At 31.1% G+C, this 11,355-nt stretch overlaps 1 long non-coding RNA gene across 1 annotated transcript; it reads right to left on the bottom strand.

Annotated features, from left to right (window-relative positions):
* Positions 1–5,781: 5,781 nt before the first annotated feature.
* LOC139906958 (uncharacterized) lies at positions 5,782–6,688 on the bottom strand. The gene is made up of 2 exons (XR_011783229.1): positions 6,160–6,688; positions 5,782–6,096 (listed from the first exon to the last, which is right to left on the bottom strand). It is a non-coding gene; the product is annotated as an uncharacterized lncRNA (long non-coding RNA).
* Between the last annotated feature and the right edge of the window lie 4,667 nt (positions 6,689–11,355).

Below are 11,355 nucleotides of genomic sequence, written 5' to 3'. Positions count from 1 at the left end.
TAGTAGTACTTTGAGTCTTTGGATTTTGGTAGGCGTGAATAAAATAAAAGGATTTATTTTTGTGGTTTTAAAGCAAATGATAAGAACTTTTATTAAGACAGAACAGTTTGAAGAAATTTTATTATTCATAAAAATTAAAAAATGCTGGTTGTTGTTGAGGGAGTTCAGTCTCATCATCGTAGGACAGTTCCTCTTGTGTCAATGATTATTCTTGATGACATTGTACACACATATTGCCTGGGTCGAAAAATTACTAACCTATCGTAGTGGGACAACATACATACATTTTCACTCGATTTTTTTAGTAGATCGAGTGAAAATGTATGTATGGAGTCCCAAAACGATAGGTTAGTAATTTTTCGACCCAGGCAATATGTGTGTACAATGTCACGCTAGGTTAAGGACACGTTTGAACTTCATTTCGATTGTTTTTTAGAAAATAAAATATTTATTCTAATTTTCTTTAAATTACCTTTTTTTTCTTTTAAATAGATTAATTTATGATAAATATACTCTCTATGTTGGGCCCTTATTTTTATAGTATATGGGGCAAGAACTATAAATGCCCTGCCCCTGAAACAGACACTGTTCCCCCTATAATCTTGATATCCATCCTCCAAAGTCTAGCTTTTAAATAATGTTATCTAGAACAACCTTATTTAAGTAATCTACTCCTTTTAAAATATTTTTTTCTGCAAAGTACCCCTTAACCAGCCCAGAGTATCTTTATTTGCAAACATTTTGTCCAGTCATTCTTTTTCTTCCTTTTAACTCCCCTTTTTCTCGATAAACGGCCGTCTACAGTCGAATTTTTGATCAATGGCCAGAAGACTTTTGATTTGAAGTCTAATATATAAGTTTTTCAAGAATTATAGTTATCTTATTCTTTAACCTTTTATCAAAAACTTTCAGAGCACGTGAGTTTCTAATTTTTTTTTTTCAAACCTTTCGATATTATTTGTATATGGCTGCAAAAAAGATAATTAATTATATCATCCTGCTATTGACAATTATAATTCGAATTAAAGAGAATAAAAACAACTAACTTTATATATTTTTTCAAGATGGAAATCTATTTTGAAATTATGGAAAAATTTGTAGGAGGAAGTAGGAGACGCAACAGGTAACAGGAAATTAACTTTTATATATATGTAGAGTGTAAATACAAACACCGTCATTCAATTTCTCAAACAGATGTATTAGTGTTGAGACTCGATCCAAGACCGATTTTTTTTCTGGAACCGTTCTTAGAATATTTTTCTTGACGGATTAGAACCGATATTTTCGTCCACACCGCCATCTCAGACCGTTTACTTAAATTCAATAATTGTCAAATAGTAAACACATTTTTACACTCTCAAACTATAGACCGATCTTCTCCCTCATCCTGATTTATCCTTTATGAATGTTCTGTACACGTTGCAATTTCTTTGTCTTGAAATACATTATTATAATACAAGATTGATCATTATAATACCTTACTATTAATCGATACTTTCATATAATTTTAATCATTAAAATTATATGATTATTATGTATTTATCAAAAATAATTGAACTCATGACGTCATCAACCTTTCACCTACAAAATCGGTCTAGACTGAATTTTAAATGAGACTGATCCAGGCCGATTTTTTTGCTAGACATGTCCACACCGAATTATTCTTTGAGACCGGCTTAGACCGAATTAGTTCGGTCCTCTAAAAATCATCAGGCTCTCAGACCAGTCTATAATTTTCAGACCGAAATCCAACCTAATATATACATATATATTGTATATCTACTAATTACGAGGCATGACGTCATGAAATTGTTATTGATGTCGGGAAAAATATGATGATAATGTTGACTATTTGCCCCGCCATGAAAATGGGATCACTTCAAGATACAAAATGGAACAAATATCCTTGGAGATTTTAAATGATACAAGGAGTATTTTTTTATTATATAAGCCATGATATTCCTCATCACTTTGTATTATGAATAAGTTATGAGGGGTTTTCATCATTTTTCAGCCTAAAATTGGGGGGAATCAAGTTTAGAACAAGATGAAGAATCAATAAAACCCTTTTCAATCATAAAACACACTTTTATATATGTTTTATTAATCCTACTTTTAATTTTTGGGATTGTTTCAAAATGTAAATTAATGTAAAAAATGACTCTGAGCGATAATATTTCCGAATTACTATAATCTCAGATATTTCAGAATTAGGATGACTAAGAGAAAAGCTGATATCAGTTGGATTCTGCGCTCCAAGATAAGTTCCTTTTTTGGCTTGAATTCATTTGTACAAAATGAGTATTAACCTGTGTAATATGATAAAGATCGTCTGGAAGGACTTGAGAGATGTTGCTGTGATTGAATTATTTGGCTAACTACCAGATGATTTCGGCCACTTTTTGTTACTTTTTGGAGGAAAAGTTGCGTGATACAATAAAGGTAACGAGGTGGGATATATTTAATATATACATATATACATTAGACTGTACCGTGTTGACAAAAAATCAGAATTTTGTATTTGAGGATTTTTTTTATATTACATTTTCGTCATCTGAACAAGAAACCCAGTTGAATTAAAATTCAGGATTTATATCTAATATAATATTGTAGATTAGAAGTATAATAATAATATTTTGATACTTGACTTAAAGGAACACTGGAAGACTTTATATTTGATAATAATATATTAGAACCCTTGGTATAAAAAAGAAGAGATTTGAGTAGTAAAAATGAAGTCACAAATCATAATGTTTCTGAGTAATACGCAATACCAAATAGGGACGTATGTAGGATTATATATATTTATATATTACAATTAACTTGAAAAAAAAAATCCAAATACTATAATTTTGGGCCAAAAATTTCAAAAAAAAAAAAAAATCATTTCGAATGTTAATTTTTTTGCAGAAATTTAAAAAAAATTATGATATTAATAGAAAATTAAATATTTTGGAAAAAAATTAAATACATAATTAAATGAAATTTCAAATATTTTTAATTTATATAAAGAATATATATGTATCTATACTTGCCACATCTTTAGAACTAAAATACTGCTTGTGAGGCCAATGTAGCAATGCTGTCAAAATATTGTTGAATCATATACAATGTTTAATTTGATATATATCCTGTAGTATCTCAATTCCACTCGATCATTATTAATCAAAACAAGTCCATGAAAGGCCCTTTTTTGAACGATGAAAGGTTGTTTTGAAGAAAAGATATCTTTCAATACCAAACTCCGAACTTTTGTCGTTAGGGTACACTATGATATTATTTGTACTGTATAAAACCTATCTTAGAATGAATGGACAGATGTTTTTATATTTACAGAAAGAGGATACTGTGTAAAAAATAAAAAAAAGGAAGTCAGCCAACAGAGCTGATCGTGTTAGATACGAAACGTTAAAAAATCAAATATATATAATCCTTTCTTTTAAGGGAAAAATAAAAATGATAATCCCTGATTATATCCTCAAAGCTAACAGAAATATCAAATGAAAATTTGTGAAGAAAAGAAATTGAGAGAATTATATATTTATAATATAAATTTGGTTTATTATAATATAGGAAACGCGGATTTTTATTTATTTTATGATTGTATTTTTTTTTTTGTTTTGTTCCCAAGACTTTTAAAGATTGTATTTGTTCCTCCTTTTTTTACAAATCATATTCTGTCTATATGAATAAAAAATTATACCCAAGGGATCGATAAATGGGTGTACACTTTCCTCTCTTTTTATAAATTTAAGAATTTTTCGTGTGTTTTATTTTAGGAAATCATTTCATGCACGGAGGACATTTTTTTTATATATATATATTAATTTAGTGTCCCTTAACCATGGTTAATTGGAATGTCATTGGGAGGGAGTTGAGGTCTTGCATAAAACATAAAAAAATCAAATATTTTTTATTTTTTTTAAAGAAGTCTAAACAATTTTGTTATAAAAAAGTCAATTAAAGTATGGGAAAATTGTAAAATATGGCTGGATCAAAATTCAGAAAATTGGTTAATAGGGGTAAAATGGTTAAGAACGACTGGTTTAAAGTGTAGGTTCTAGAGAAAGAGTTGGTTTTTGAAGTATGCTGGGCAGGGTAAGGATTTTAAATCCAGAAAATTTAAGGATGATGTATATTTCAATAATTTATTTTGCCAAATTCATTCAGCAATCCACAAATCGTTGCCTCTTACATGATTGGGCCCATAGTGAAGTAAATCACTCAAACCAATCACTTCCAGCTGCAACCACAACCTTCAACCTGGCACAGGTCTTGATGAGGATCTCTTTGCTCTTGTTATTCTCTCCTCGAGAATGAAAGTCTGCAAGAATTCAATTGTGTTATGTGCACGTTTATTGGACTCTCTCTTCAAGGTTCTCTTGCAGGTTTTCCCGACCCATGCATAATCCTTGAAAGCCTTGTTAACTTCCTAAAAAGTTTATTTGAAAACTCTGTAAACTCAAAAATCTCATTGGAGTGGGCTCCGCATGGAGGCACACACAAATAGCCGCACGGCGTTCCTTTTCAGAAGACATGTGAAGGATTTTGTATATTTTCTTATACACTTTTGTCAATTGACTGTGATGAACACATTTTCATAAACATAGATATCAGGGTTACCATGATATTGAGATCTGAACTTGTTCTGTAATTTAAATCCGTACCCTCTGTATTTTATAAATTTTGAAGGAATTTATTTATGATATTTTTGGTTTTCATTTTTTTAAATAAAAAGAATCATGACTTTTTTGTATAAATTTACCTACATATTTTTTACCAATTTTTATTCAAGAACATGAGATAAATGCCCCTAATGGATCCTAAACCCGGCATTGTAGCCATGACATAGGTAAAAGTATACATATTAAAAAAATAAGGGAAATACAAATACAAACATAAATTTTGTGTAAATGACTTAAGAATGTCATTCTGATTTTTACATATTATTCCGTAGATATTAGTATTGCATTTTGAGAAACTTATTTTCTCGATTCCTGATAATTTCATGGCAATTCCCGGGAAATTTGACCGATTTTAGTTATCCTGAATCTGTAATGTCTAATAAGTTACTACAAGTTGATTATAATATCATTATAGTTGATAATATTGTAGAGAAAAACGCGTGCAAGTAGGAGGGGGAAAAAAGACATATGGTATCATTGTTTAAAATACTGATGTGATTATCATCTGCCTGCTTTATTATGATTTTTGAGGGTATAACGAATGTATTTATTAGCAAAATGTTTAATGAAGATATACTACGTATAATTGACTTCGATGTTTTGTATCTGTTACAGTAGATTTGAAAAAGTCACACTCCATGAAATTGTAATTCATTATGAACCTTATTCTCAGAATAATAACTAATGAAACGACAAAGTAGAGTATTTGAAATATATTTGAAGCTCAAAGTTTAAAAAAGAAGGCTTTAATTAAATATAATCTACATACTAAAAAATAAACCATTAAACATTTAAGTTAAATATACAAAATTAAACAATTAAAATCATATAACTATTAATAATAATAAATTATAAATACAGAATATTGAAATAATAGATTGATCCAGATAATTTTTTCTTGTTCTAACATCGGAATTCAGTTAAATATGTCATAACTTTAGGTTGCAATACACAAGCGAGACGTGGAGTTTAATCAAAAAGATAATCAACCCTCTTCTTCATGTGGAAGTTGCTATATACAATTGTGCACAGGATAGATATATCTCTACTGATGAGATCTAACTAATTATTAATAATAAAGTAAATGTCAAAATCATAAAATTAGACAATAAATATATTAATAAAAAAATGTTAGAAATAAATTCATCGTAAAGATTTAGAGCAAAAGCTAATTATGTAGTAATGTCCGGCGATATTACTCCCTATTAAGAGCATAAAAAAGATATTTCCCCGTTATTTAGGTATGCTTATATAACAACATACTATTATCATGAAGGATATACACAATTGTTAATTATAATGCAACACCCAATGTAACTACCCTCGTTGTTGGGACCATTTAAACAGTTGTTTTTGCCTTTTATGAGTTTTCTGAACACCATTTCTTGGAGCCCATCAACCATAACTAAGCCTTAAGTGATAAAAAAAGTAATATTTATTGACTATGTAATATTGGAAAACCTAATTATCATACCCAAGTCTTAAAGCGAAGTAAGTAGTCTCAGACAAACTAGTTGCAAACCATCCAAAGCTACTACCCCGTTGTTGTGACCATTTAAGCAGTTGTTTTTGCCCTTTACTGAGTTGTGTATTATAATTCTTGATATGTTTAGCTAAAATAGAATCATATTTTATGGTTAGATTTAAAAAAAATTGAATACTTACTGTTAGATAGTACAAAATTCAGAGTTTCATTTCGAAATTAGTAAATACTTTGTACTTTTTACTGATAACTTGATCGTCATTTGGTGTGGATGACTCAAAATATTTTTATATGTATTTCTATAAATGACATCAGTACCAACATCCTCCATTAATTTAATGATGGTTCCTTGGGAAGGGATAGGTTTACCCGTGTATTTTCTCCATAAACTTTTCGAACGTAGATGATTAGCAATGGATTACATGTAATAAGCATCTTTGTGAGATCAAAGTTAAAGTCTGACTTGATGTATTCATCGTTCACTTGATTTTATAGATGAATCTTGTTATGAGATGAGGATATTGAGGCGTGTAATTCTAGACAGGAGACTAAAGGCACATTTATATCGACAAATCCGACAAACCATCTGTTTCTCATCCGGTAAGTATTTTCCAAATTCCTAGGCCTCCATTTTCAGAAATCCAGACAGAAGGCGACGTTATTTTTTGCATTTTATTCAGTTCTCTATCGACTATCCCCATCTAATATTATTATATTAATATTGAATAATAAAGGCGGGAATAATAACGTTCATGATTGATAGAAGAAGATGTATATTATTTAATCAATGATGCCATAAGTATTTCTTCTCTTCTCCTCGCACGCTTTTCTATTCTTACCAAAATTATCACCCTTAAATATGATATATCATGTACATAGTGGTAAGATGCATGCTCAACCAGTTTAAACTTCGTTTTATTATTTTTACCCCATAAACGTTTTTATTTTATATTACAGAGAAGAGGATTTTCCCCAAGATTGATGGAAATAAGACCAATAGAATGAAGAACAAGAAGACCGTAATGAAGTATTGAATATTGAGACCGAGAACATAATTAAAAATAAGGAGATTCCCGAATTTTAAACGAATGTTAAGGGTGTTTTAAGTCAACTTAGAGAAATTTCTAAACTCTTCCACAAGATCCTTGTAAAAAATGACGATAATTTACAAAAACAAATACTTAGTCTTGAGTAATACAAAGTTCATCTGTGAGAATGATAATGGGCTTCCTAGAGGTAAGAAAATCTTTAAAAATTGTAAGGTTTAAAATAGAAAAAAAGTTTGATTTTGCTTCTAAAGAAATCAAACTACCCGAAGATTTTTGATTCTATTGGAAGATGCAATTTTTCTGAAGGAGATTCCAGTCTCTTTACATGTAAGCAGGTGATAATTCACACAACTTATAAAATTCTTTTACAGGACACGCAAATCAGCCAAAATTTGATAAATACTATTATTGAGAAGGTCATTGAGAGACGCCGGTCTGAAATAATACACCTCATTCAGTATTTTGATGATTGTGAATATTTGACTTAAAAAAAGGATCTTGTGATTAATAAAACAACAGAAAAGTCAATTTTGCAATCGAGTTGCTGACAAGACTTTTTTCAAGTAGAAATGAGTCTCGTAATCAAAAAGTAATGGAACCTGTAGTTAAACCTCAACTTCAAAAGGCCAAACTTATCGAGTAAAGCTTAAAGAATTTTTAAATTTTAAAAAACTACTACTAAAGTAAATGATAATTCATTTTGCACTGATCAGTTAATTTAAAAAAAACAACAACATGGCTTTGTATGACCAAAAGGAGGACTTGAATTAAAATTATGTTCTGGTACATTTAAAATAGGTACTTTTAACTATTCAACCAATTTCTACAAAAACTAAAACTCAGATTTTCAAGTCTTGGAAATTTTTCTACTAAGATTCGTAATCTAATAAGAGATGATAATTTTCATGTTTTGCTATTATTATGCAAAAATTTCAATTTAAAGGATCTAAAAACTTATTTGTGTCGATAATTTTTTTGAAGAATTATCGATTCCCGGGAATCCCAAAAAGGTCGATGATGTATAACCCTTACAGATATGTTATATAGAATTTGATTGATAATCTTTTGTAAATGGAGTAATCTGTGAAAAACACTTGATTGCGAGGCTTTTAAATTCTACATACATCTGTATAATATTGTTTCGATACAAACAATAAAGTAAATACGGCTTCAAAAAGTAAAATAAATATATAGTTAATCCTTTGAAAAGAGATATCAAACTTTATTTTTTTTAATAAAACCTGTTAAAATAAATCTTACCTCTTATTGCAATTACGATATTAAGATTTTACTAATAGAGAGTATGGGACGGATGGAGTTCTTGTAATCAATCTTAGTCTCAAAGCCTATTTCTTAAGTTCTTGGGTTTAATCTTTCAATGTCTTGATTTGATCTCAGACATGTTAAACTAGATTCAAATGATTCTTTCCTAAAAACAAAGATAAATTAATGTCTTAGTTATGATCCTTTAAAGTCTTGGATCACAACATAATTATTAGGCTTACGATTTTTTAAGTTCTAAAGCATGGTCCTATAATTTTGACATGGTGGAGGAGAAAATATTCTCTATACATATAATATTCTATATTGGATGTCAAAATGGGACCTACAAATACGGGGCCAACCGTTATTATTGTGCAAATTTTGAGATGTTAAGAGTAAGCTTATTTACCATTTTCCGATAAGCAATATTATGGAACACTTAATTAACTGTCGATTGCTAAGAAAAACGTTGTGCTGGTCACCACCATAAGCACACAAAACGAGAAGTAGATAGAGATCGTCGCCCTCCTCCGCGTGGGATTGTCTTAGATGTACATCTGGAAGCAGACCAGGGCCTCGAAGAAACCGATGTGTAATGTATTTATCCACTTAAAGTTCGGAGATGACCTCAGACACTCTCCAAGAGCAGGTAGGAAATCCTCCGTGTCTGTCAACCACCTGAAATCGGCCATCAAGAAAAAGTCAAATTCCTTAATTACTGACATGGGTAGAAAATAAACAAGTCCTTATCAGCGGTGTACAAGAAAGTCTCTGCAGCATATTCTGTAACCTTTGTTGACAGAAAAGTCTTTGGTGATGAGATGACCTTTACTATTAAGCCCAGACCTCAAACCCCTAGACTATTCCATCTAAGCGCACGTGTAGTCCAAGTCCTGCAGGAGACGTCACAACAGTAATCGCGCCTTGAATAACTCCGTCTACCAAAACCTGGGCCTCAATGAGCCCCGAGTACATCTAGAGGGTCTAAAGCAGTTTCCGCCATCGCCTGGAGTTCACCATCTTTTCTGAACGTGGATACATTGGCTAAAACGTGTTCTTTGGGTTTCAAGTAATAAGTAATCGTTAATCAACTTGTTTCCTAATTTGCCCAGGATATTGCCATGGAGTTCAATACTTTGTGTTTTTCAATGGGTATATAAAAACAGTTAGCCCAGCAAAAGAACTTAAACCTTACTGTCTATTAAAAACCTAACCCTTTATTGCCAGTTGCATTATATATCTGTCTCTATAACGTATTAAAATTAGGTTATTACATCATTATCCAATCTTATTTCCATAGTGTGGACAATAAATTAACTACACCAATAGAAAGAATAAGATATTATCTTATTCTTATCCTTTTTTTCTCGTTCCTGTTCGATCAAGAAAATAAACTAACATTCTAGTTATTTTATAGGGACTTTCAGTACATATTACTTTGATTTAAAATTCAAATGTCCATGTATATTATTAGCATCAAGTAGCATTCAATGAAAGTCTTAAGTTCTATAAGGATTTATTGGAAATTTGTTCATTTTATGTAGTAAAAGATCAACTATGAGCCCCCAAGATAGCGTTTCCTTAAATTATGATGAAATTTATGACGTCAGTGAAAACGATCTTCTTTATAAATAAAGGAAAATGTATTATTTAGCGAAAAATAATTTTATTTTAAAAGACATATTTGTCAACAAAATAATCAATTATAATAATTATTTGACTCTTGCAAATGACAGTATCTAAAGAAGCTTTAGAAGATCAAATTACGAGATAAATTATTAAAGGAGGAGACAACAAGGCCTAGATGAATACCGTTGTCTTTTTCCCCCCTTCATTTCTTACCTATATTCATTGTAACTGCATTTTTTTCGGAAAGGGTTTGAATGATGAAGTGAACTATATAAGTTCAAGTGTTGTTCGTTATACCGGCACTACAGTTGTACTGGGGTACTCATGCATTTAAAACGGTAGTATACTAAACAGATAATGGAACTGGTTCAGGGTGGTGCATTGAAGTCTGAACACTTACTGATTCAATAATTAATGAAGGTCGAGATTTAAATTAATTCATATTTCAATATATTAAAGCATAAACAATTAGTTACAAAACAAAACTAACCTGAGCTGTCTAGCTTACGTACAAGTCGAGAAAAGGACAATAGAACGTGATTGACGAATTTCCGTTCCTGCACCGCAAGAAGTTTGGCGTCTCCAGGAGCACCGTCTACGCCATAAGCAAATCTGAAACATTGAAGACGAAGAAGAGCTCATTTAAAAAGGCCAAAATGGATCCGAATGAGTTAAAGAAAACAGCCCATGCCAATCCCCTTAAGTCTATGAGGGCCCATGCAAGTGATCTCGGGGTTTCACGTCACATTGTCCAGATTGCTAGCCAAAAAGTGGCTGCAAAGAGACTTGTGAAGGGGGAGAGGCCTCTTTTGACACCAACAATGAAAGATACACATATCCTCCGTTGAAAGACTCTTTTGAGTTATTTTCTGACACTATTGGTACCCTTACAGCCCTGATGCTAAAACCCTAGACTACAACTTTTGTTGCATGTCGAGTGGAAGGACTGCAGTATCCGTCATCCAAACGCCGAGGCCTCACAGCCACTGTCAGTCAGTACTGGGACGCCAGACAAAGGACTACATCCGCATTGGGTACCACCACCGCCTTAAATCCATCATTACCGCTAAGGCCGGCAACATTAATAATTAAGAGAGCTCAAACAAACATCTATTTAAGTATTAATTTTGTTGAAATTATATCTTGTTGAGGTTTAAAATTCAAAGTGTTAATATTTTAATGGACCACTCGGTTCTTTTATCTTTACTATGTCGTAAAAAAATTCACCCCCCGATGACATAATACC

This window comes from Lepeophtheirus salmonis, chromosome 13, assembly GCF_016086655.4.
Source record: "Lepeophtheirus salmonis chromosome 13, UVic_Lsal_1.4, whole genome shotgun sequence".
NCBI classification, from domain to species: domain Eukaryota; kingdom Metazoa; phylum Arthropoda; class Copepoda; order Siphonostomatoida; family Caligidae; genus Lepeophtheirus; species Lepeophtheirus salmonis.
This window is presented reverse-complemented; position numbering and strand designations above follow the sequence as displayed.